This window comes from Neopelma chrysocephalum, unplaced genomic scaffold (assembly GCF_003984885.1).
Source record: "Neopelma chrysocephalum unplaced genomic scaffold, ASM398488v2 Primary Assembly neopelma1_70, whole genome shotgun sequence".
Lineage (NCBI taxonomy): Eukaryota > Metazoa > Chordata > Aves > Passeriformes > Pipridae > Neopelma > Neopelma chrysocephalum.
This window is the reverse complement of record NW_020897730.1, coordinates 7,411,610-7,438,666: the sequence shown is the minus strand read 5'-3', so window position 1 is coordinate 7,438,666 and position 27,057 is coordinate 7,411,610.

Below are 27,057 nucleotides of genomic sequence, written 5' to 3'. Positions count from 1 at the left end.
GAAGTCAACTTCAAAACAGAAGTTACTGACAACTTTCTAACAAGGGATGTCAACGACTAATTGGAATTTGAGGCCACTGAACTCTGCTCTCATCTATTGTGCAGAAAACCTGCAAAATTTCAGTGCATGCAGTGGTGTTCTCCCTCACTGAAACCAGTGTCACCGAGAATCTGGCAGGTGACACAGTCAACTGCGAGGACTGTTATTCAGGTACCAGTGTTCAGTGCATTTCGGTTGCCAATTTTAACTCCAGGGATAACAATCTGAACACTATAAAATGACTATGACAAAAAGTTGCAGTACACACTGTCTTACTTCCTTCTTTAATGAGTCAGAACTCCTGTGGCAAAGAGATCCAAGGAGCCGAAATAACAAAAGAGAAGAAAATTTTAATATTACATTATGCTTGTTTCCAGATGTTCAATTTCTTGCATCTCTGGAGTACTTCACACTGTGACATGTTGCCAGTGCCAATCCCAAAGCTTTTCTAATTTTAGATTCTTCAAAACTTTGGTTAATAGAATAGTGTTACTTCAACATTGTTTTCACTTTGTCAGAAGCCAAGCCAGATTTTTTTGCTTAGCCTTAGCTCACCTCAACTTGATGTCAAAGCTCAAAATCTGACATCACTGAAATGCTCAATAATAGACTTTAGCAGAGCTAGTCCATTTCTGACACAGTAATAGGTACTATTAAAATTCCTACTAGGGAAAAGAATTCATCACTGAAGCATCAAATATACAGCATTGACATGTTCAAATGGAACCTGGGAAACAGAAAACTAATTAATGGAGTTACACTGCACCATAAAGTAACTGCGGTTGTCAGTGATGCTAAAACACCAGCAGAGGTTAAACTGCATATCCTGAGAGCAAGAGACCAAGAGAATAAACATACAGAACACTGATAAATAGCAAACACATGAAAGACATGTTGTCTTTGGGGTTTTTTTAATGACTTCTATGTGTGGTTAAGCAGTTCCCTATTAAAATCATGATTGCAAGCCAACAGTTTCAGTAATCATCAAATGATCTTGTAGAGCTCTGAATTTTGGAAAGTGCTGAGTATCCCAACCACTGAAAGATAATCAGACTTCAAGATACCTGAGACTGCCCACAAATTATGGCAATAAAAATGCTGACTGTCTTTGTGGAATAGAATAGTTTTCAGTATGTATCAATAAAGAGTTTGATGAAAATCAAAGGCAGCAGCTGCTACTGTCTACGTTGCTTGTATACAGTTAGCTAGCAAGCTCAGTGCACTTTCTGGATAAATACTGACATTACAATAACTAAAGGCATATTTGGCTGTGTGAGTGGGAGTCATATTAAAGCAGTTGATTAAATCAGTGTAGTTCTGTTCCTTTGCCAAAAAAACCCTGAATCTTACTTGCACAAGGGAAAGTACTGACTGAAGAATATATGAATTCTGGCTAAATCAATTTCAAAAGTGTAGAGCTGTGCAAACTCTTATTTCCTTTTCACTGTGTTGCAATTGCAGAAATAAATCTGAGAATGGTGACTACATTTTTCTCTAACTCTCTGACCTTTTTTCCCTGCTCTGGTGCTCAGCACGTTTGGGAGAAACATCTATTAGAAATTTTTGGTGTCCAGCTTATATTAAACCTGCTAGGGACATATATCTACTCAGTTTAGGGGTTTGGGTTTTTTGGATGGTATACCTGGAAATGAAAAAGCCACTTATAAGACTAGATATATGTAGGGCAGTAGTATTTGATATACTGTATTTCATAAGGAGATGTAGAGATTGACCTCATCCAGCAAAAAATGGAACGGGTCGATTGCACTCACAGTCAGAATTTGTGGCAGGTCCAGCAACTGATTCATTCCCTCAGCAGATTATGTTACACTAATTTCCGTGTGCTATAGTTCCATATTTCTTAATAGAACAGGACCATAAACTTTTTTTCCAGAAATACCTACTGCCTTTAACAGTATTAAAGCAGCAGTTTAATGCCTTACCCACACAGGCAGAGGTATGTGGTTTTCTAAGAAGGGTGTCAGAGGTCACCTTTTTCACCATTTTCAAAGACTTAACAAAGTCCACGTCACTGCCAACTGACAGTTTAACTGGTGCTTGAAGAAACCCCATGTTCCTTGCTACATTTTTTTTTAAGTAATCTTGTTCGGAGGAGCAAACAAAAAATATAAAACAAACTAACAAGCAAGTTTTTAGGCCTCTCATAGGAAAGATGTTCTTTTGATTTTAAGCTAACCATAATCAACTTGTTTATTGAGTCCTGTACAGTTCCTTCATTTCTATAACTGGCGCTGTTTGAGTGGACCAATTACAGTGCCTTTCACCATAGTGGTTAAAAATGAATAATAAGGCAAAAAAGCAAATGCTAAATAAGTAAAGAGTGTGCAACAAGGCATAAATAATAAACCTTTTAAATCGACATGAATTAAATGATGACAAGATAGATTGTGCTCAGCACTGTAACCCTGGCCCATGACCCTTTAAACAATGCAGATTATTCCCATTTATGTAGCACTCAGGAATAAAGATCTGTGAACACACAACATCAGAGCAGTAGCTTCCCACAATCTTACTATATGGGCAGAAGACTGGCAAGAGGATTCACATTTTTAATCTTGCATAAACAGAGAGTAACATTTCCCAGAAATCCTCACTGGAAAGTCCCATACACAGGAGCTGACCCACAGCTGAAAAATAAAATTTCTCCTTGAGGTGGTCAAGCAATCTATATTAAGCTATGTATGTGTTCAGTTTAGGTCATACTTAAAATTGTTGATCAGCAGTTAAAATAATGACTGGTAAATCTAAAAATTGCACCTTAAATGGCAGAAGCCAGGACTTCCTTCAGAAAAAGCCTGGATAAGTTCTTCATTACTTTAAACACTTCAACAGATGAAGCAGAAGGAAGAAGACAGAGACTTATTTGAAAATATTCCAGGCATCAATCACAAGGAATTCAAAGAAACTTTATGAAGCAGCATAAGACCTTCAGCTAATCTTTCAATTTATTTAGATCAGTGAAATCCTTTACGGGTGAAATCAGAAATGGAATAAAGTAAAATTCAACTCAACCCTCTCTGACCCCTTAACAATCAGTAAACAGCAAATGAAAATGTGGAAAAATGCAGGCTGTGAACATAAATGTGTCTATTGCTGACCAACCTGGGCCTGCTTTCTCTGCTGCATCAACAGATGGCTCATTTTAAAAACCTTTTGTTTTCTTTATTAAAATATACCTGTATACTGAATTTCAAGTATTTCAAGAAACTATTACCAGTTTTGACAGACTTATTTGGAACAGAAAGACATTTAAAACAGTCAGAAAATGTAATATATTAGGCACTCTGGTAAGCAAGGGAGGACTCTGGTCCAAGTTTCTGTTCTGTAATTCAATATTTTAGGAGAGAAGTGCTAATTTTGTTGTCAAAAAATCAAAAACAATAACAAAAAAAACCCCACATCTATTTTGCCTGTGATTGTACTGAAAACAAGTCTTTCATTAAGAGTAATAGTCTTTTTCCAGCCAAACTCCATTTCTATTGAAGTGATCAATGGCATACAGCTGGATCAACATTAATTTGCTGCCAGCCTTCCAAATCAACACTCACTGGTATAGATAACATAGTACATATATTGTTGTATTCTATTTGTCTACATCCATTCATTCAGCATCAATGCTCATATTTCATATTTTCAGCCTTTTCCTCTTACAACTAGAAAGTCAATTTTAGGTATTTCCCATATTAATAAACTGACAAGATATATTTTTAATTACCAAAAAGAATTAGTATAATCTAACAGTTTTCTTGATTATTTTCAACCCCAAATTAAAGAAAAAAAAATTGAAAACACAGTATCAAGTAGGTACCAAAAGCAAATGAAACATTGATATATGATGGAAGAAAATACTATACTTTTGTAAGAGACATTTAAGACAGTCACACATGTTACTCAAAAGCTTGGCTTTGTGAGAAAGTAGCAGATGTTTTTATCTAAGAAACAGTCAAATTGAGGAAATGAATACAGTTCCTCATAGATAACAGGCCCGTGTGTACTGAAGAAGGAAACTAGATCTGTAAAGGTACAATAATGGCCCAAGAGGTTAGAGGCTGCTTTAGAATCCCTGCAGATGCACTTTGTCTGTACTTCTCTTCAGTGCTGTCTTCAATTTTTATTTCATTTTGACTTACAAGAAACCAGTTGGTACCAAAAGAAATTACACTTTTCTCATAAGGTCTTTGTTGGTTTTTTTTTCCTAAACAGCTATACATTTTAGCTGTATAACAATCCTATTTTTCTCTGTGAATTAGAGTACTTTCAGCAACAATAAGGCAACAGAGTAGGGAAAGTTGCATAAGACATCATAAAGTTGAACTACTGCAGACCATGCAGCTTTTGAGTCAGCCCATGAGAAGCTCTCAGAATAAAGCACATTTTCTCCTTGACCTTTACCCGCTTCTGGGCTCTGACTCACAAGATTGTATTTTCCCTCATGGTGAACATTTGTTAAACCTCACCCTCATTTATCATGAATGCTCACACAGACCTTTCACAGAAAGGAACTAAATGCCAAAAATGAGTCTGTCTTTTTGACTGGGCACCTGGGCAGACACTGCAACAGTGACACCTGAGGTGGACTCCTGCTGTCATTTGGTTTTAACCATATTCCTCTTCCATCATCTTGTCATAAACGGAGTACCTGCCTGGCAATTTGCTGAAGGTGCCACTTAAAAGAAAGACTGGAAAAGTTGCTAAATATTGAAGACAAGAACTTAATATAAATTTCTTGTGGTTAATTTGCTAGTGTGATATAAAGCTGTGATGAGAATAAATGACATAAAAGCATACAAAAAGAAAAGCTGTTTATATATGCTAGTAGTTCACCAAGTATAGTCTATCATAATCCTTTCCCAGCTGGTTGCCCAAAAGGGCAGGCTTTTATCTCGGAGTGCTAAATCATATATATGTGAAGAAAAGTTGCAGTGTTTTCAAAAAATCACCATTCCAAATGTCATCAGAAGCAGGGAAATACAACAAAATATAGGCAGTGCCTGTTATCTAGGCTTAGAATTGCAACACTGAATGCAGGCACAAGTAAGGAATCCTGTTCTGTAAAACATTCATCTTATCAAAGAGTGAACCACTCAAAAAAGGAGGTTTCAAAAATCTTTTTCCTCATCAAGAGGAACGTACAAGGCCTCCATCATGTAAGAGGACATTCATAACATTCTTGATTGAAGAACATTCGTGAGTATTCTTGCTTGATCTTGAGTATAACCAACCAAACCACAGCATTTCTTCCACTTGTCAGCCTGGTCTTACCACCTGCACAGCTCTCACCAGCTGTGCCTGAGGTTCACAAAAGTCATTTGATGAGGGCACTGAATCCTCAGCACCAGCAGCTTCACTCCACAGATCGGCTCGTATTATGCCACATTCAGGCTAATGTAGGTACAGCCTCTATCATCCTCCTGACCCCAGGCTCAGTGAAGTAAACCCAAGCTTAACAACTTCCTAACGTGGTTTTCTACCAGTAAAGCTGGTAGAGATGAACCATAAAACAGGTTGACATAGATGCCATAAACTGGATTAAAATAGGCTTTTGGAGGCTGGAAATGTGAAAGGCACTGTGAACGAGTCAGGTGTAGCCATCAGAGCTTCTTTTCAAGTGAACAGAAAGAGAAACCTGGGTTCAGATACAGGAAGGGCCTGCTTTGGACAACTGCAGTAAGGAGGGAGAAATCAGCTTCAGGAAGCAGGCATTTCCCACAGGATGTGTAAAGGAATGGAGGCCTAAAGTTTGGCGAAATACATCCACCTTTTGCAGAATCTAAAATCTTTGGCTTGAACCCTAACATGCTGTGTGCTTAATCTGACCACTTCAATAATATTTTTTTTAGTAATTTTCTAGTTTAAACATATACGAAAGCAATGGTCTTAATTAGGGGAATTAAGATCACAAAGCAGTATCCTGAGACAATTCTCAAATGGAAATGAAAGGCAGAATTCATCAGCAAACTAGTAAGGTCAAAACATCTGCTTAATAAGTAACAATGCTTTCCTACTCCTTCAAATAGCTTATACACCACAGATTCAGCATCCTTTGCCTCCCCTTGTTTTGTGCTTGTAATTGTGGTCATTAGTAAAAATATTCTTCCTCTTTTGCTTCTATAGAGCCTTTGGGTGTTTTGTATAGAAAATGTTGTGTTATGTTGAATGCCATTAGATGCAGCTTTCCACACCATGATTTCAGAGTCTAAAAGTATAACTTATGAAAGTGGTCAGCTACAAAACATTCCATTATATTTCATACCTAAATTGGATTCTTTCCTATTATAACCTACACTTTCTAGTATCTAAATTGCCTTCATGCTGACTTGCACTGATTTACTGGCATGTAATTTACACCACTTATGACACCACTAAATTTGGCTCAAGCAAAGTTCCTGCAAGTGGCAGCACGCTGTGCTACAGGGAGATTTGATGGCCTGGACCAGATGGTAAAATTCTGTTTTGAATGTGTGGGGTGTGTCTGTCTGGGGTATGCGTGTGCGTGGAAATGACAAGACAAGAAAACAAAACTAAAAAATCCTCACAAGAGAGAGGCTGGGAACCACTCTGAACAAAGAGGCACAATTAGAAGGCAGATTAGCTATATTTGTGTGTTTATGTATATCCTTTTAATGAAGGAGATCTTGTTTCCTACAAAAACTCCTTAGAATAAGTTCCACTTATTGTAACTTAAGTCGTACGAACAGGTAGTGTTAGTTCATTAAAGCAATGTGAATAGTGGCTATTAGGCAAATTCTATCTTTCACTGAATAATTGTGGGAAAGAGAGGATAGAGAATGGTGTTGGTGCCCAACATGGAAGGGTTCTACTTCCTATGGAGGGCTTTGATACCCAGTGAAATGTTGAGAAGTTGCTTATTCTGTGACACAAAGTATGAAAACTCAGTGGCATAACTGTGACTTGAAATTGTTAACATCTGAAAAAATATTTGAGATAAAAAATTTGGTATAAAAAATATTTGAGATTTTGAATTTATCATTCTCCAAATAATAAAAAAAATGAACATAGAGGTATTTTCACTGTTCTTGTAAAAGGTGTACAGTACCATGAAATAACCCATGGCTAGGAAAAAAAGCCAGTTTGGAACTCAACAAATAAAGTTCCTGTTGAATTCCATTGTTGAGTTCACAGGGCTATGGATGTACATCACAGTCCAATACAAGTTCTGTTGAATTTGACTAATTTTTCCAAAAGAGTATATACCACAAAAAAAGAGTTTTGCTTTGTTTTGTTTAACTAAGTGGAAGAGATAATAACTTTGAATCAGATTATGTTGAGAACTTGGGGTGGTTTATCACTGATATCAGTATTAAAGTCACTTTGTAGCATTATGTAGTAAGAACTAAGTGATATGTGAAATAGAAAAAAAAAATAAAAGAAAGAGAAATGCCTGCATGGTCAGAGAAGAGAGTTCACAGATAGCTGGCTGCTGGGCAGGTATCCTGCAGTGCTGGAAAACTCACTGTAATATTCTTTACCAAAAAGAAGGAAACACCTATGAGGTGCAGAGGTCACAGACCAGGAAGAAATGCCCACACTAACAAGTTTGCACTATTTTTTTTTAAAATATTCTTCCTCCCTTACCCTCCTCTTTCCTTCATGCATTTCTTTTTCTTCTCTTTACAGAATTCCTTCTAATCAGTGGTTTTGTTTACCTGAATGTATCAGGAGAGAAGGGTCTTCCATCTGTGCATTAAAAAAGGTTTACAGGTAACAAACATATGACCTATAAATAGCATATTATGATAAACTTTGAGGAAGATGGGTTCTCTTTCTTTGTTTCTTTAGTTACACAGACACTGGACTTCTGTCCAAGAATTGAATTAAAATGGTTATGTATCAATGCCAGGATTTATGGCAGAATCATTATCAGATAGAGATAAATCTGCTGAGTAAAGGAAGTCAGTGTCTCTCTTTTTCACCTGTGCTTGTTTTCCCAGGCTAAAAATGAAGCAGATCCCAAAATGTGTATCCTATATAGTGACTGTTGAAAATTGTCATTTGCTTGGCAAAACTGTTCACTCTGAAATTCCTCCCTGCAAAGTCATGTTATTTTGTTAACAAAAACCCCACCGTGTGTTAATCTTTCCTTCTTTTAAGGTCCATAAACAAAAGATAAAAACATCTATTTTCTCTATTGTGTAGGACAAATAAGGACAAAGTTGTCAGCAATCAACGCTTTTCAGTAATTCTTTTGAATAAACTTACAAGAGCGTAAGGATAACATAGTGGTGCCAAATCCTACCATTCTACCATATATCTCACTGTATTTGGTGAAGTCATTACTAAATATCTGAAATAAATACTTATTTGTTGTGATTTTTGTCACATTTAAGCCATTTTAGTGCAGCAAATTAGATTTTTTCAGATTCAATGGAACCTGGAACTGAGAATAGGTTTTTGTAAAATATATATAAAATCTCCTAACTTAAGGTTCTCTTTTAGAGAAAAAGTAGAGTATGACTTGCATTTTTTTACCATTGATTATTTTGATCTTTATAGTAGTAGATACAAATTTTGTCTTCTGGTTTTTATTTTTTTTCATGAATACCCTGAATAGGCTGTACTGATTTTTATAAAAAATCAGTGGGTAATAGTACAGTAATTGTAGCTCTGGAAATTCAAATATCAAAAGCAGCACACTCATGATCATAAAGCTAGCACACTATACTTGTCTAAATTGCAAAAAAAAAAAAAAAAAAAAAGCTAAAGATTTCCTCTGCTTCCTGCCAGAAAACCTACCAAGATACTGAACTGATCAGGATACACTGCCATACTTGGAGAGCTGCTCTGAGCATCAATGCAGCCTTCAGGAAGCAAAATGTCATTGTGACTGCATTGAGCAAAACTGATAATAACCCTTCACATTACAACACAAAAATGATAATTGTACCAGGAAACCTGAACATACTTTGAGAATTATTTGTTGTATTTTTTTAAGAACATTGGACTTACACACGAAGAGGACACAAGAAAATACAAAGAACACATTCTGAATTTACACCATTGTTTTTACTTTTCCTTCTCATTCCAGAAATGGGGGGGAAAAAAAAAGTGACCAAGCAGGCAGAAAGTTCAAGTTTTCTGAATGCAAACCTGTACAATGTGCTCTAGAAAGACCCTCCTTGAGTAGAGAGGTTGGACTAGATGAACACACCACAAGTCCCTTGCCACCTGACCCATTCTGTGATTCTATGCCTCTCTTTTGCCACCAAGTCTATCTTATATCTTCTACAAACTTTCTTCTCCTTTCTTTTTAAAAATGGTTCCTGTATAAGAATATGTGCACGGGAGAGAAATATTAAGATAACACTTTAAAGATGTATTTCATATTAGAAAAGCCTACACAATTTTTTCTGAGCTGTGGCTGGAGTTACTGATATGTAATCAAAAACCTCACTGTGGAGTCTTTGAACAGGATACTGGTGCTATGTTCCTTTTGAAAAATTAGCAAACTTGAATTTCCAAATAATTAAATGCTACATTTTCCAACTGAAGGGTAAGCAATATTGAGACATTAACTTCTACAATCATACAAATATAAGAAAAGTCACTGTCAAATGCAATCGAAAAAGTAACGTTTTCTGCATAAAGACATGGCAGAATAATAGCTTCACACACATTTGATCTTTTAACTAAAGTAATAGCATGAATCTCATCTACTCTTTTTACAGTAGCAGACGTGCACTGCCTGCTGCTGACTTGACATGCTGCAGAGAGCTGAGAGCAAGCATTTCATTTTTGCAATTTTGCTGATATTAAAAGAAAAAATGTCTTCACAACCTTTCTTTGGATCTTTTCACATGCAAATCAGTGCTACCATTTGTGTGGCAAGAGACAAGAACTGATTTCTAAATGCACGGTTCAGACCATTCAAATATTCTCTACAACCTGTAAAATGTTGTAGAATGATCTGAAGTTACACTAATCTGATAGGGAATGGTTTTCAATTCAAATATAATTCTGTTTGCACCAGAAATACAGAAAGCAGGGAAACTGTTGTGGATACAATGTCTTCAGAAATAGATGTAGGCAATAAATGCTGACAATAAATGCTGGGGAGAGTAAGAGCACAGGGAGTGTGTGAGAAAGAGTGAAGAAGGAAGAGTTGGATTTACCAACATTCTTTATAAAAGAGTCTGCATATTAAGCTGTTGAATTATCTAAAAAAGCTCTGCAGTGAAAGAGATGCAAAACAGTTACAAGCTAGGAAATGGCCTGTAAAGAAATGAGAACCATGCTTCATAAAGCTAAAGGTTTTCTGCTGTAGTCTGTATGAAATCAAACTCTAGTCAGAATTTCTGTGAGAGGGTACAGCACAGTCTGTCTAGTGTATCTGCTCTAATCCAATGATGGCACCAGCATTTATCATAGCTATTATGGGAATTGTACAGACAGGAAGCATTTATGACAGGTTTCCTCTATTTAAATAGTTTTATTACCCAAAATTGTTTTTACAGAACTAAGAAAAAAATGTCAGGGTTATCAGTACTAACGCAAATGATATGCAATAACAATGCTCATGATATTTTAAGGCATATTGAGCACATATTCTTCACAGCAATAGAAACTAACACCTGTTTCTTGTTAGAAACTCGGAAAGCTTCATGAGAATTTACAGACCCCCCAAAACTACACAATCATTAAAACAGTTTACAAAACATACGAAATGAATTCTGACTTCCCACAGTCCAAAATCACAGACAGCCTAGGAGATTTATAAAAACCAAGGAATTAATCTGTGTCAGTGCTCATCAGGACCCTGATACCCTAGTTTTTCCCAGGACTGTTCCTTGCTTGTTGCCACCCTTCCTATACAATCTATCATTCACCCAATACTCCATCTTATCCTCATTTCCACACTATCTTCAGGAGACCCTTGGCTACATGTGGCTGACCTCTACCCACTTTGCCTAAGCTCCAGAAGCTACTGTAGCCTCAGGGAGGATCCTTCTGGGTAAGCGTTGGAATCCAGAGTGTTTTCATCATCAGAGCCAGACATATTCCAGCAAAACAGGTCTAGTGGATGTGGTATTTGAGCAAAATCATGCTACATGCTGAGTAAGCTCTCCTTTCCTTGGTTACATGACTGCTCAAAGCTCTCAAAAAGTATTGCAGAAGAAAAGAAAAAGTCTTCCCTGGTAGCTCACTCTACTTCTCTCAGTACAAACATTCCCTTTTTTATTTATATGATAGTGGCTTGAGGGCAGAACATCACACCCATCCACCTCTTACTGTGAATTATAGTTTAAAAGCCTTTCTTTAATAGTAAATTACCTATCCCTAGAATAAGCACAACCCATATGACATGGGTTAATTGAAAGGCTATTTCCTAAGGCACTGATGTCCACTGTGTAGGAGCATTTTTCTTGCCAGCACTGTTGAAGGGATGGCATTGGGAAAGAGGAATAAATAGTAAATACTCAGAGTGAGAAAGCACACAAATGATCAGAAGCACAAGAGGGAGCAGGACAGTATCGGAACACCTAAGAAGAGCAGAATTACTAAGGTGAAAAACCCTACTGAGTTCTTTCCCCTGTGGGCAGCAGTTTTGATAACATTCTTCAGCTTTAGAGGTTTCCTTCATGAAAACTTTTTACTGGTGCAGATTTCCAGGCCACAAATTATAGAGGTTCTTCCTTAAATGATTCACAAGTAGCACATATTTTTCAGTGTCCCTGGTAGATTGTACCCTCACAGCACTTTTCAGATAACAGGTAGATAATCTGATTTACGCTACAGTGGAAGCAATTGTAAAGTTGTTTATCAGACTCTCATTGAGAGGCATTGAATTCTGGCTCTTTTATAGATGTGTGGCAGATTACCAATGCTTTGTATACCTTTCTAAAATTTGTCCCTTTTATGCAAATGATTGAGGAATTTGCCCAGCTATAATAAGCTGGTATGAGCTGAGGACAGTAAATTAATTCAGTACTTGTTCTCTTCTGCACATCCAGAGTCTGATCATTTTATTTTAGTCTTCAGTACATTTCACCTCACTAGAGATGCAAAACCTTTGTTCAAGTTTGGTTTTGGAGTAGACTGCTATTTTGCACAACTATCCATAAAGTATATCAGCAGCTAAAAATAATACTGCAAAGAAAATAGTAGGGAAATTAGTTAATAAGAAGTTGGATGCCACAGTGACAAGTGTTAGCAACCGAATGCATGGACCAACTGGTGAAAAATATTTGCCTAATATTACAGCAAGCAGCCACTCACATTAATAAACAGGAAAAACGGCTGCAACTTGATTTCTAACACTTTCAAGGATTTACTTGATTGTCTGAATTCTGGGTTCACATTTTTTCTTACAGTGACAAAAGCAATAAATTCTTGAAAGGAAGGATTTCGGTATGTGCAACAGAAGAAGACAACAGGGAAAAAGTTATTAAGAAAGAAGGATCAAAAGAGGATGGATAAGCTACCTCCTTGCTTGCTTCCTTGGGGTTTAATATTAGGTCCTCTGGAGACTTTTCTGGTGTGAAAACCTTGCAGTACTTTTCTTTTTACTGGACCATAATTTTAGGATATACAAAGTTCCTGGAATCTGGCAGAACTTGTGGTTTTAATGACTATATAAAATATTTAATAATAATGCAAAAATATATTTATTTTATCCCATTAATTTTAGGGAGTGCATCCTGTCAAATGTGTCTGGGGTTATACAAACACAGAGAAGAGGCACATGACAGCTCCTTCTGAAACGTGCAAAGAGGCAGAAACTTCTCACAAAAATCTCATGTCCTTACACAATAGTGGGTCATCCTGGTCATGGGCAACTGATCAGTCCATTTGTAGTTCAGCAAGCAGGCTAAATACAAAAGTCTGCAATTCCTGTAAAACTGTATATTCCTACACTGCTTTACCACACACAGCCTGAAGGTTCTGCTGTCCCCCAGAGCCTCTAGGTCACAAAATACAGACACATCCCAGAGGTGCCCAGGCAGCCTGTGCCTCAACACAGCCCTGCTGTTGCTCATGAAAGTGATCTATGACATCCTGAAGAGGGAAAGCTCTCGAGCTGGGGAGTTCTAATTATGGTACCACTATATCATACAGGCAAGGGGCCTGAATTGTACTTGTGTTCCCTGGGACTGATTGATTCAATCTTTAGAGGTAAATGTGATCACTTAACCTTTCCAGTCATTACCACAGTTTTCAAGTGACTCAAGAATATCCCTGTTACCAACACACAGTGTTTTGTTTATAGGTCACACAAGTGTTTCAGCCAGCCTGCCTTATGCTTGTTTTCAACAGTGAGTGGAAAAGAGATCATATAATAGATTTACCTAATTTATCAGAGAGGTACCATATCTGTGGTAAAATATCTATAAGGCACTTTTGTTTCCCTACACATTTAATTTTTTTTTTGCCAGACCAGCTTTGGTGCTGAAGAGAATAAGAAATAAAAATAAGAAGTTGATTGGTTTTATTATGACCTTCATAAAAAAATTTTTAGTCACAAACAATTACCAAGGTGATCCACTTCTGTCTATTTTGCACTATTAATATTGATATCTCTCTGCAACCATTCATAAAATTAGTCTGGTAAAGTAAGATAATTATTCAGAAACAGAGAGGAGTTTTCTTACTGGTAAATAAGAGATTTCATTGATACCTATAATATATCACCAGAAATAATGACCAGGTGATTATTTTGTTGGTCATGGTAAAAAGCTCCATAATCTGGTTATTATAGTGTGGCTACTTTTCATATTCAGATTCTTGTTCTAGTAAATATTATCTGTTGATGGGATGCACAAAAAATAACAGGCACTACCTATGCATATGTGAGTAAATATTGCTGGGCTAAATCTCACAGTGGTTTAGATCTACTTTTGCAGCAAGTTGCTTAAATTTGCTCACAGATTTGCTTCAGGCACTCAGACTTTACCATTATGAGAACAACATCAATCTCTAAAGAGCTCACTCTGCATGTGCTGACTTCTTCCGGTCTGCAAAATGGCAATAATGGTACCATCATGGGAAGATATCCAAAGCCTAAACAGTCACGTCTGACATCTCCCATATTCCATGTTAATCTAGAAAACAGAACTTCCATTGCCTCAACAAAAACACTCAAAGGCGAAAAATGTATAGCTACATAACCCATGTGAACTTGGGTATGCAAAAATCACACTGTTCCTTTTAGTCTGGATAGCATCTCACATCCTACAAGAATCCTTGATGAAAAACCCAGTCAGTTCTGACTTTGGGACTTTTCTCTGAGGTTCAGAAAAGAAAAGCATTTTGCTTTTTCATTTTATGATATATCCCTCATTTGGTAGAAATATTTCTATGACTTAAGGTGGTAAACTTGTCTTGTCAAATCTCATGAGAAAATCTTGTAATTTTTATTACTATCTTTCATTTTTATTACTAAAGACATGATAAGTGTAAGGATAGATACGCTTTAAAATTACCTCAATTCTTTAGCAAGTGTTAACTCTGAGAATTGCTTGTAGTTCATTTCCAACCTTATTAAGACACGACCCCAAGGCTCTCATTTGAAACTAAGGTGAATAAGAGTTGCCATTAGAAGCTCCAAGAATTTTTCAAAAAAGTGACATTTTTAGACAGGTTTAATAAGCAGGAAATAAGAGAAATTGTCAATCACCTTGACCCTTTGCATTTATTCCCGGATGAAAGAGATAATTGAGTGCAATTCCACCGAAATATAAAAGTTTCCATGATCAAAAAAATACACAGAAGCCATGTGGCACAATCTAGACAAATATTAACTGATCCAAAGGCAAGAAATGAAGTGTTTTTTATTTTTCAAATACTTCCATAAAACCACAGTTTTTTCTTTTATGGGGATATATGTCGTTTTCATGTCTGAAAAGGACTGAAAATCTCTGAAAGGAAATACTCTATTGGGAGAAAAAGAGATCCATTTCCCTCATGTCACACTCTCACACACTGGCACACTCACAAACACCAAATTCCTTGCCAGGTCACCAACACAAGTTAGTGAACATTAGTGCAGAGCACTGCAGAAGGTAAGATGTTGGTGCTGAAGATGCAGTATCCAGACTATATGTGTTTTAGGGATTTTACTTTGGAATATTTATAGCCTAAGTGCTCATTAATGATTTGGGCACCTCAGGTGAACTCTGTGAGTACATCTTCTAATTTAGTTTTATCTGAGAGCAAACCAGCTGGCATGCTCTGAAACAAAAGCACCAGAGATAATGAGGATATTCTCTTCAAAAGCATGAATCTTCATCCAAATTAAAGGCAGAGTCATGTATACCACCCATCCCTAATTTAAGCATCAAAGGCAAGCATCATCAAAAGTGAGCATACTGAATTTTAAACTGAATTTCTAGCCAAAGGGGTGGCAGAGGAGTGAACAATCAACTCTTTTGAATGTATCATTTTCATTTCAAAAGTCTACAGACCTCTGCCTTCTCCTCCTTGTCCTATCTCAAATACACTCCTCCCTGCTTGTTGCAATGACACATTTTCTTATATTTTATCTGTAATATCCCTACTACCTGAGTTTGAGAATGCTAGGTACAGTTTGCTGTTCCAATTAAGATTAGAATTAACACATAAACTTCAGAGAATATTCCTGAAAAATATATAGGCATTTAGTTCAAATTTTATTTGATCCCAAAGATGCAGGTTCACCTTGATATGGAATTCTCTTTTTATTTCATAACTGTACCCCATGAAATGTGTTTTGGCTCCAAACTTTTCTACCATCACTACTATTCCTTTATACTTTGGGAGGTGGTCTTACTGTTTGGGGATGTGCTGCTCCCAAAATATCCTGGCATTCCATTGTATCCACCTGCAGCCAGCAGTTGAATTCACACACCCTTTATATGGCTGAACTATTATGTGATATTCCCCCCCCCCTGCAATCCAAGAAATCTGTTGCTACATACACCACAAAACTCGGGGACAGTGGGGGGTACTGAGACAGAATGAAATGTAATCATGTCCCTAGGAACTGTGTTATTGTATCAGAGCCTAATCAATACAATCAGAAGTTTAGTATGAAAATACAAATGCTACCCCCACTTGTTCAGCTATTTTTCAGTACTTCCCACAGTTCTGGCTAAATGGAAAGCATTATCCAAATCTCTCCAGGAGAAGCAATTGTAATGTTCCTGCACCGCTCCCAGCCTCTATAACTCAGAGATAATCGAAGGCACACACATGCAGTTCACTGCATGCCTTTAAGTGCTCTGCAAACTCCAGGTTAAATTCTGCTTTCAGTTGCAAGGTTTAATGCAGTTATTAGCATTATCTGCTCTACTGAGCCCAATTTCATGACCTGGTCAGTGAATTAATTATTTCATTCGTTTGCGCCTTGGAAAAGCAAAGAAAATTCACTGTGCAAAAACATAGAAGATGCCATTATTAGCACTGGGGGTAAGACTTGAGAACTTCTTCCTTTCCCTCGTGTGCTGAAATTAGTTTTCTCAGAAGAAAAAGTAGTCCATTGGTGGGGAATCATCTGTTGGTGATTCACAGGTACCACCTACAGACTTTTAAAGGCAATAAAGGTTATAGTGGAAAAGAAAGAAAAAAAATCTTTTGTTTTATGAAGTTAGTAGGTAATTTCAGATGTGTTAAATGGGCCCCCTTTAAATTAACTCTGCTTCTATTAATATGATACACTAAAATTATCATCAGATTGGTGCTATGATTTAAACATGTTGGCACAGAAATTCCGCTCTCATACAATTTAACCTCTACTTTTCTTTTTCCCCCACCCAGCATAGCTGACTGAAAAGCAGCTACCAGGAATCAGAAAAAACTGACTTAACCTTTATAGCCAGGGGAAGAACAACACACCAGCAAATAATTAGGAAAAAGCACTTTGGGCTCCTGTGCATGCACACAGAGAATACAGTTCAGGACTCCAGTGCCTACATTCCTAACGTGTAGTGGTGGCTGAGCCTACATTATTTATCATTAATATTCAGCACTACCACTGATATATGGAAACACAGGGAGAAAAGATAAAAACAAAACTAATAAAAATAAAGCTATGGGGAGATAAAAAGCTTTTTAGCTGTGTGCAAGATTTTTTTGCTCTCTCCTTGCAACCTGCCTTAAATTAAGATGCTGAGATATGGAATTTTCAACAGAAGAAATGGCAGAGGGGCTCTATACATATCACAAATTATGTAAGATATGATTCATAGACATCTGATGTAGGGTTATTTTTCTTAAGACAACTCCTGTAGGGTGAGATAAGGTGAGTAAGAATGACCTATATGAAGTACCTACTGGTTAGATAGCAGTGCCAATGTGTAATAATAATTAGGTCACAGACGTCTCTTCAATTACAAACAATAGAATAAGTGCGAATGATTATTTTATCTACTTTTAGATGCTATGAACTTTCAGATATAAGTATGAAACTGGATGGTTATTTGAATAAGACTGCAGGGAGTAAAGCTGCTGCATTCTACTGGCATTTCTCTTAATCACACCACAAAGATGAAATAGGTATATCTGCAATGAGAAGGTCTAAAAGACACGAAGTGTAAAGGTGGTACCCGACCCTGTAGTTAAATGAAAGCTCACAGATGTCATTCCAAGGCAACTTATTAAAAAAATCACTACTTGAGTTTAATGAAATTGAATCTATGTAATCCCTAAAAGTGAGGCAACAACAGAAAACCTAGAAAAAAATGCTGCTGAGCAAACTTACATCTTTAAAACAAAAAAATCAGATACATATATAACTTCCTCTTAAATATATGCAATTTACATACTATGATATTTTTAGAAAAAAGATTTTACCAGAAGTTCTTGCCCCCCTCAAATGATTATTTTGTTATTGTTCTTTCGAAATTTCAGACAAACTATTCAGAATACTTAGAGAACCTTAAACTCAACACAGTCTTTTTTTAATGACTGTTTTCTCAAAATTATAAACTGTGCCAGTCTTACATTTGTATCCCACTTCTTTGTTTCCTGTGAACAACGTACAAATATTTACAGAAAGCAAAATTCCAGGAAATAGATGCCAGAGAATAGAGGTTTCAAACAGAATTTTGGAAATTGTTGTGCTACTGTTTAAAACAAACAAAAAAAATCAATACTTTTCTTTGTTGTCCCCAAAAGGATTCTGACAGGCTGCATCAGAGCCAGAGGCATGGAAGATACATCGTCTGTTAAACCACAGCAGACTGTGCCAGAGCAGATCCAGACAGAATGTCAGCTACCAGCAAGGCTCTACCAGAATTTTAAACCCTGTTTTCTTAATGAAAGTAGACTTATACAATCACATCATCTGTTCATCTTTCACACTTTCACACATTCTTAATTTACTGGCCAAATCACAAACTTTGAAAGAGCTCTCAAAGGCAGAAAGGATTTCGGTGGGTTTGAGATTTGAGGCTGTTTTTTGGGTCGAGGGGGTGGTGTTGGTTTTCGGTTTGGGGATGGGATTTTTTTGAGTTTTATGAGAATCTCCAGATGGATAACGGGAAGGAATGTGCAGCATGAGATGAGCTGTTCTGTTTGATTTGCTGGCTGGCCTGTGAGTGCACACACAGACCTGGCCAAGGGCAGTTGCCTCCTGCCCAGACAACCATGTGGGACTTGAAAAGGAGCAGAGTATCACAGAAGCTTCAGGGCATGTCCTGGAGAACATTATGGGGAAGCATAAAGATAAAGGCAACAGGGTGGACAACACAGGAATTTAATGGGAGGATTTATGAAAACATGAAGCTGCTTCCATAGGCATGTAAGGAATCTTCAGAAAAGTAACCTTCATTAGTTCTGTTGCTTACAAAAGAAGATTTTTAACTTAGCTATCACTGTGGAACATTTTAATTACACCTAATTAGGAAATTCTGGCAGAATTCTGATAAAACCTTTTTTCAGACACCACTGATGAATTGCAAGTAGTTTGGGCCACTGAAGGCACCAGAAGCAGCAATGAAAAAGGAGTATTTGAAGCACCTAACCAATTATTACATTATTAAATTCAAAACTCAAGCACTTGCAGTGATTAAATATGTTTGAATGGTGAATATGCTTCTGATATTTCAATCAATTAATTAGTATTTTATCATTAGAAATAAATTTCTATTTCTTGAGCACTGCCTGGATCCTAAAAATACAAAACCACAAGGTGATTGAACTGAATCTGCCAAAGGTCCGTCTTCCTAACATCCTCCTTTGACAGAGGCCAAATGGGGAGCTCCAGAGAATGACTTCCCACATCTCTATGTGCTTCCTCCCTTGTACTTTCCAGAGTTGGTTTGGAGTCTGAGTTGCACAGAATCATAGGATCATTTATGTTGTAAATGACCTTTAAGATTGTTGAGTCAAACAATTAAGCCAGCACTGCCAACCCCACCACTAAAGCATGTCCCCAAGAGCCACGTCCACATGGGTTTTAAATTCCTCCAGAGATGGTGATGACTCCACCACTGCCCTGGGCAGCCTGTTCCAATGTTTCACAGCTCTTTCACTGACCAAATTTTCCACAATATACAATCCAAACCTCCCCTGGTGCAACTCACATTGTGAATGTGTGGAAGGATATTTTTGCTGAGCTCCAGTATCAGTAAAAACTCTTGGAGTGTTTTCCAACTGTCAATCAAAACTACTTGCTTCTGTGAAATCTTCTTTCAAAGGACAAATGAAGAAGTAATGGACAAGAAAATTGCAGTGAGGATAAGAGTGGGGTGATAAAATGGATCTTCTAAGATGTACTAGAAAGAGGTCTTCTGAGTTAGGAAAATGTGGAGTTCCTAACTGGAATGCTGTCTGATTGAATGAGAAGACCCTGCACAGCCCAAAAGAGTAACAATATTGCTATGATCAACTTTATTCTTTCCAATTTCTAAGTTTGTCCTTATTTTCATGGCTCAGTTTTGCTAGTTAGCTAATAATGAGATAGACTGTCAAAAAGAAAATTTCTTGGGGTATTGAATACAGAAATTGTGCTGTAGAGGTCAGCTAGAAATGTATGTTTCTCTCTTTCAAGACATAGAATTAAGAGCTGCGTTGAGACAACTTGTTTGAGTGAGAGGAAGATATCTTCACAAAGTATTCAGAGATTATGAGATTTTTTTTCAAACTCAAAAACATTTTTATTTTTCCTAAACAGCAGCTTTCCCAGTCAGTGCAATAATCAATAGCAGATTGTAAACAGTATGTCAAATCCACCCACGTAACCAGCAGTAGGGCAATGAAGAAACATCAAAGAGTGATAATGATTGCCTTTTGTTTAAACTATTGTTCATAAAATTGCAGAAAAATTAGGTTCTTTTAATCCCAAATTGGTATCAATACTAATGCCTAGAATGGTAGGAAGGAGAAAGAGAATTAATTTTTCACTCTTTTTTTTTCTGTTACAAACTGGTTGCAGAAAAGTAAAATATCCTTGTTCCCACAGGGAAATAAAAATCATTCCAGTTGTCTTTTTCACTGCTACTGGCCATCTACAACATCAGCTTAAGTGAACAGGTAGGGCACAGCATTAGATGCTATGGCAGACAAGAACTTTCTTCTCTATGTTTGTAAATCAGGAACTGATTGAACAAAGAAATCATGGGGAATCACTTGATCAATTAACTTTTACTGGAAAGCATAACTTACCACTGGGGACATTTCCTAACCTTTACAATTAGAAGTGGCAGCAAATGTTTATAAAGATAGAATGGCCAGAGAGTTAATTTATACTAAAATGATTAACGGTAATTAAGAACTGGAAGGAATAGTTAAGTATGTGTAACAAGATTTCAGTCTCCAATAAGGAACAGGTGGTACATTATCCAGTAAAAGCCAAATCCACACTTACTTTTATCTGCCCCAGCAGCTAGACACTCATTTCCCATAACAAGATCTTCCCTTTCATTTTCTTCTGCTATTAGCAACATGATGGATGTAATAGAAGTTAGAGATGTTCAGAACTTTGGATTTAGGAACACAAATCACTGTAACAAAGAGATTTAGGAGCAAACTGACTGGTGTTCTTGAAAAGCTCTCTTTCCTTTGTTTATCTTATGTGGGCAAGGTCTCTTGCTTTGCTTTTATTGTTACTGTTTTATCTTGAAGGACAATTCTTTCTGTAGCTTGAATACCTTTGCAAAGAAAGACTGTCAAAACTTATAAATAGGTTTTCCAGATACACTTTTGCCAATAACAAACCTTGTAAGAGTAGCTTTCTAAAACTTTCAGTGGATCCAAATGGTAGCAAACAATGACATAGAAAGAAAAATAACAACAGGGGAAATTCAGGGAATGGATTCTTATTTATATACAATAACATTCTTAGGCCCTCAGTCCCAATGTCAGTCTCCTTCTCTTTCAAATAATCCAGCACTGGAACTCTACACAGGCAAAACCATAACAGTTCTTAACTCTGAAGAAACTGAGAAAGACACCACAGCCTGAATTGTCAACACATAGCACTCCTTAACTGCCATTGCCAGCCTTCCTGGTTAGTTTGTCTTCTAACATGACCCAAGTCTTCCCCATAAGAAATCAAATTATTACAAAAATGCAAGAATAGCCTACAGCAAATGCATACACATATAGATTTTATTTATAATCTCATCATTATTCCATATGTTCAAGGTCTCACATTGTTTGTGAGAATTTCATTTCAGAACTAGCCCTCTCAGATCTGTGCCACTGTAAGGTAAAATAGTGCCTGTATCAGTAAGCACTCAGGACTCTTTCACCTCTACCATCCTGTCATCAGCTAATTTTGCCATCTGCAGTGCCACTCTGCTTACAGGAAAAAAGATGTCACATTAAAGATGAAAAAGTTAAAGCTTATCTTCCAGAGAATCAAAAGATGCAGTATTTCAAACTGTCTGGAGACTGACAGGATATCTGATGCCTTTCTTCTTACTGGTGCTTATAGTTAAAGGGCGTATTCTTTTAGCACATTTTATTAAACTCTTGGAGAGAAAGATCAACTGAGAGTTAATTACAGGTGTACACTGATTTGAGGACAACTTGTCCTCTCAATTATCTTAACACCTTTTACCAGCACTTAAAAAAAATTGTGTTTGTTTTCTAGCTAGTAAATAATTATCAGAATTGTGCAGTGACTCTCTCCACAAGTTTTTCCTAAATCTCAGACTTTTAAAGACAAATACATTTATGGTGAGAGTATCATGTATTTAGCTGGAGAACTTGTTACAGAAAAAAGGTTAATAAAAAACTCTATTGCATTTAGATGAAATTAGGGTGTTTGGACTCTTCAGGCATTGATGGTGGTACTTACTGGTTTGACTGGCTTTTGAATATTGTAAGCATTGCATTTCACTCTGAATTTTTTAGTTTGTGGTGGTTTGTTTGTTTGTTTTTTAATATTATATTTTCTTGCCACGCACACAAAGAGAGCAGCATCACCCAAGACCTGGAGCTATCATATGAACCAGGGCAACTGTTCAGTAACAGGCATCAAAACAGAAACTGAGGATCAAGAAAAGCAGCTAGGGCCAGGATAAAGTCAGGAAGCAAAAAGCTGGATGAAAGCAACACTAACATGTAATTTCCAAGCAACCAAGGAGCAACTGTTAATGCGCAAGACAGAAATATCTCTCTTAGCAACTCATGGTGCCTGTGTTTATCAGGGCCTGGCTGAAAGGGGCTGCTTATATGGCATTGCACAGGGAAAAGAGAGCCAGAGTCTTCTTGGAGGTGCACAGCAATAGGACAAGGGGCAATAGTCACAAGCTGGAAATTCCAACCAGAAAACTGCAATTAGACTCAAGAAAATGTTGGTTTATTTACTTGAATCATGAGAGTGGTCAAATTCTAGAGCAGGTTGTGAAATTTTCTTTCTCAGAGGTTTCAAGAGAAGTGCCTGCACAACTTGGTCCTATTAGATCTGCTTGAGCATGAGGGTAGACTAAAGTCCTGTGTTTCCACCAAACCAGATTATATGATTCTAAATCAGAGCATATTTTCTAGCAAAGGCACTAGCAGTAATAAAAGTGTATAATAAGCAACAAAGAAATATTTACCCCAAGATCTAAATATGCATTCAGGAAAATATTTCTGTCAGACAACATCAGCAGCATCTGATGAATCCTACTAATATTGCAGCTTGCTCTTACAAGGGAAAAAAAGCCAATTAAGTTTATTACCAGAAGACTTGTGTGTGAGCCACACTTTATTGTCTTATGGTCCTTCTCCAATTTCTGTTTGTGAGAATGTGGATACCTCAGCTTAATCTTCATAATTTGCTTGCATTCCTGTATCAATAACACTTCACTCCTCTTGCTTGGTCTTGGTTAAACTTTCTCTAATACAACTCAGAAACTGTAATCAAGGCAGTGAGACAGTCACAGTATCCAAATTAATATTAATTCCTCCTATTTCTTAATAAAAGCAGCTTCTCCAGTTGTGTCACACACTTTCAGGAGGAGAAACTTTACGGTGTCTCTACAGAGTATCTGCAGCAGAAAGTACAGAGAATACCAAGGCCTCAAACTTTAAGACAGTTGCATTATTCTGATACAGCAGCTGGAGACATTATTCCAATTCTGTGTAAAGCCCTCCCTGGAAGCCTGGACTGTCTCAGCATATTCTTTAGTTATCAAATGCCACTTGTGTTATAATAAGTTATTATTTCTGTTAAATGAAATAATCCCCAGAGAATGGGACTTTAGCTTCTAAAAACCTAAGTGTCATCTTAGGTTCTTTTAATATCTTTCTTGAACTAAATTGGGCTAAAGCATGTCTATACTTGAAGTGCTTTGCTTGTATCATGAAGGACCATACCCTTTACTCACTTTTAATCTGCCTTCTCCAACTCCACATAAAATGTCACTTGTTAGGCACTAAGTCTTCAAAAGCCAGTATTTTTGCAAAATTTGTAAGAATCTAATATGCTGTTTGTACAGTAATTTGGAGAATACAAAACAGACTAACTATGTGAGAAACAACTCTCACACTTCAATGTGGATATTGATGCCAATAGATTGAGTCATAGGTAAATTTTTGTTCTGTATCAACTAAGTTTTGGCAGCACAGTAAAAAATAAACAACACCTATACAACACCAACTGAGCAGCAAAAACAATTACTGTAAGACTTAGTTTCAAATTTGCTTGTAGACAGAAGAAGGAGATCAAGCCCAATTTATGAAGGATAGATAAAATGTCCAGTCATTTATAAGTGGAAGCACCTACTCACATCTCTGCTTTAAGAAAATGTATAGTTGGTTTAAAACAGGCAGTATATTCTGTAACAGTAGCTTCTCCCCCCTGCTGGCTCATGATAGGGAAACACTGCTGTAAAAGGGATCGCTAAACTGGGAAACCAAATTTAAAAGGAAACATAAGGAGTGTGGACAGACTTATTAAATGATGGAAAGCCACCAGCAATACCATTTTCCAGTGTTCTGATGTAGGAGTCAGTGGGATTTGTTGTACATATAACTACACATTACCATTTTTATTTTCTTATACAGTAAGTTGCCATTTTTGTGAAAAGAAAAATTACTGTCAGCTTCCATTCAGCAAAGACAGCTTCTTTGTCTGCTGTCTTATAAAAGTGTCACCATTAGGCCTTTCCAGGGCTGTCTCCTTGTTTCATTAAATTTGACACACATTCTTCTCTCAAGTCAGAGGTTAAAAGGCTTTCAAAATCCAGCAATTCCTTCCCCCTCCCCATCTCATTCTTGATTGCTGCCTCTCTCCTCCAGACAGCTGAAGGCTCTGTCAAGGTGCTGCTATTCTTCCTTTTGCCCCTTAGTACAAATGAACCCAAACTGAGCTTCTATATCTTGCTGCTGTCATGGGCTCCTGCTTCCAAACTCCTTAATAAACTGCATCTGACTTGGCAGCTGTGTTTTCCAGCATCGGTGTCTTGGCAACAACTAGAGGATGCCCTAAAGCTTCACATACTATTTACCTCAGATAGTATCACTCGTGCTGAGACTGTTGCTTGTTGATCTTCACAAAGAAAGCAAGCAATGAGACTGTGGCTGCTGGCTGTTGGCTTCAAACACAACCCAAATTTGATGGTATACTCTGTAATGTTAGAACAATTCTACTTCCCAGTGGAAGCATTCAGGTGTTTTACCAACCCAGTAACATAAGAACCATAAAAACACGTTGATAAATTTGAAAGGGATAGTAGTCCAAAATGAATGCAAAAGTTTGAGCATCTGGTAAAAGCCTGAACTTTAAAAGTCAGTAGAAGAATAAAAGTGCAAAGCAGCCTTGAAGCAGGCAGGTGTACTAAGCAGCAGGTGTTCAGCAGACTTGCTCTCAAGCAACATGGGCATGCATTTGAGCCCAACAGCTTTATATATATTGAAATTTCAGTTAATCTAATCAGTAGCATACTTTTGCAGGCAAGACTATGCTAAATCTTGACCATGAGATGTGTGTCTGTGCCAAAAAGTTTAGCAGTGCCCAACTTCCTTTTAGAAACAAGGGCTCACCCATTTATTGCAAGGAGAGCAAGCTGGGATTTTTGTTTGCAGAGACACAGTAGGAAGAAATGGAGCAACTGAGTGTGCCAAACCAATTCATCTGCTGTACAGTCCACTCTCACAAACTGCAGGTGTAGAAATAGTGTATGTCCAGAGTGATAGAGAGAGCACTGAGAGATACAGAGGGAAATAGCGATACAGAGCAGCACGGAGAGATATGGAGGGAAATAAATTGATTTCCTACTGCCATGTAACTTACCTTTCTTGTGTACTGAATCCTATCTCAGGAACTAAAAATGTAGTGAGTTTTACTCTGGAATTTTTCACTTCAGAACTGGCACTATTTCAACTCATGGCTGTAACTTAGAAGAGGCGTGTTCTCAGCTGCTAAAACATTGGTTCAGTCATTTCATCAGAGACAGATTCTTTCCCCATTTCTCTCCCCATGAAGAGGAGGCAGTGATAGCACTTTGAGGTCTGGCATGACACCCCAAAATTCCACCTCCTACTTTTCCTTGCTGTACTGAGTTTTATTTGGTTTTGGTTTTACAGTGTTCTCCAACCTGCAGCAAGAATTGCTTCACCAGCTTTCAGATTAACTTCTGTGTGTCCATCTGAAAGCAAGATTACTACTTGTGTAAATAATTAACATCATGATTTAATCATCCAAATTAGTCTCTCCAACTCCCCATTGTTTGTGATCCTACAGGATAGCAGAGGCAGAAGCAGGACCATTTCAGCTGTTCTGTTTTGTTCTTAACAACTTTAATCCAATGTATGCCTCTCATAGAAGGAGGCAGAATGAACTCAACATTTTTTTGGCAAGACTTAAGAGACAGTGCAACAATTATGATGTTCTTAGTCTCCTTGAGCTCAGAAAAATCTAGAAGATTTTCTAGAAGCCAAATTCAACCTTCATAAGGTAAAATTATAACTCAGTGATGAAAGAGAGGAGGGATCAAGTACTGCCTCAGGAATGAGGGTGACCAAATAAACAACAGAAGAACCACAGCTGTAACATGAGACAACAGGTCAAAGCCCACATTATCAGAACATTAAAGACTTTCTTCACGTGAAAAGGGAAAAGTCCTTTGAACAGAAGTGTCCTTAAATTTAAAAAGAGAAGATTGTGTTCCAAAATCTGGTCTCTGTCCTCCTCCTCCCTTCTTATCCTTTATATTTTGTCTTATATCAGGATCCAATTTGCATGCCTCTGTTTCTGGGCTTATCTTTCACATAATATGGAACTTGTATTTACTGTCCATTTACACAAGCCAGTAATTTGTGTAAGTGCCCCCACACATGCTTCCCTGAAACCATAAACCCATCATAACCCCTGTGCCATTACAAGAATCACTTTACACACAGGATGTTTATAGGATTATGTTAATCTCTAAATCTCTGCATTATCAGTTACAATGACATACAGAAACTGAAAAGAAGTTTTTGAAACAGATTTTTTGTGAAGACAGGTGGTGCTCTCATATAATTTCTTGCACTGACTTGGCTCATGGTCATTCCTATCCTCCCAAAGAACATAAACCTTGGTGGTTTGGATCTCTGATTGCAGAGAGCTGGGTATGGTCTTCAGGAAAA